The 1307-nt window shown below is 55.5% G+C and overlaps 1 long non-coding RNA gene across 1 annotated transcript; it reads left to right on the top strand.

The window, feature by feature from the left end:
• The first annotated feature begins 115 nt into the window (after positions 1-115).
• LOC109364412 lies at positions 116-1014 on the top strand. Its single transcript, XR_002110370.2, has 3 exons — positions 116-174; positions 252-418; positions 798-1014. It is a non-coding gene; the product is annotated as an uncharacterized LOC109364412 (long non-coding RNA).
• The last annotated feature ends 293 nt before the right edge of the window (positions 1015-1307 follow it).

The raw sequence follows: 1307 nt of genomic DNA, 5'->3' as shown, positions 1-1307 counted from the left end.
GTCCAGCGCCAGGACCCTGATGGTGCTGGCACGGCCTCTTTCACCTCTAGCAGTGACCCTAGCAGACTCTGGTACCTACAGATGCTCCTCTCACAGCAGGAACTTCCCCTTTGTGTCCCTCACCCCTTGGGGACAGCGTGACGCTGGAGGTGACTCCCACACCTATACCCCCAGGTAGGTTCAAGCCTCCTATTTTGTTGCCCCCGCTGTCACCCACGGGTGGCAGTGTCATCTCATCCATCCGTGTGCAGGTGATGCTGGGGATGAACACAGCCAAATACCTGCACCCCCCAGGGCTGAGTTGGTGTCCCATGGGAACCTGGTGGTGGCGGTGCTGAGGGGCTGCGCTGCTGCCCTCATCTTTAGCCTCGGCATCTTCTTTGTCATCGATGCCCGCAGACTCTGGATACAGAGAGATGTGAGGCCTGGTGGGGAAAGTCTTCAATGGTTCTGATCTCCTATAGATCTCCCCAGTTGACCCCTTCCTCCTCTTCCATTCCCCTGCAGAGTGTGCCATTCGATCCACTCTTGGTTGCCTGTTGATTCCCCAAGTGTCCCTAGCTCCCATTCCATCACCTATAAATCCCCCCACATACCTCTACTTCCCCTTCCAGCTCCTATAGATTACCCCCGTCATCCTGTGCACTGGTGTCCATCCATTACTGATCCCCTAGAAATTCATTCAAGTGTCACCTGACTCCCCTGCCATTCCCTGTATGGCCCCACATACCCTACAAGTATCACTTCCCTTTCATCCTCCGTAACCCCAACCCTGTTCCCCTCCTGTTTTCACACAGGGGCTGACACAAACATCCCCGAGGCCCCCGGGCAGTTTCAGGTAAGGGAAACCTCAAGGTGAGGGATCCTAAATGCCAACCTGCCCCTTGCACACCTCATCCTCCAATTGGACCCTCCACCTCATACAGCTTACTCTACACTTACGTGCGGCCCCAGATCCTGACCATGAGGAAACACAAATCTGCATTGTGGAGACCCCCCCAGGCCCCAGATCAAAGTTTTGGAGCCCCTGGGGATCTCCCAGCCCTAAACAACCCCGACAGTGTGAGCAACCCCAAACCATGTAGTGAGACCCCAAACAGCCTCACAAAGGATCTCCCCGTTTCAGACCAATGGGACCCCAAATCAAAGTCCCCCCAGATCCCAAACACACCAGCCATGATCACCACCTCACACTTAACACAGAGCTGTCCCTCCTCACTTCCATACAGAGGAGCTCCTCAGCCATTCTCCACTGTCTCCAAGTGACCCCTGATGACAGTGAGGAACTGACCTGTGCCAACCAGGAG

Source organism: Meleagris gallopavo, unplaced genomic scaffold (genome assembly GCF_000146605.3).
Source record: "Meleagris gallopavo isolate NT-WF06-2002-E0010 breed Aviagen turkey brand Nicholas breeding stock unplaced genomic scaffold, Turkey_5.1 ChrUn_random_7180001854701, whole genome shotgun sequence".
NCBI lineage: Eukaryota > Metazoa > Chordata > Aves > Galliformes > Phasianidae > Meleagris > Meleagris gallopavo.
The sequence above is the reverse complement of the archived record's forward strand: the minus strand, read 5'-3'. Positions and strand labels throughout refer to the sequence as shown.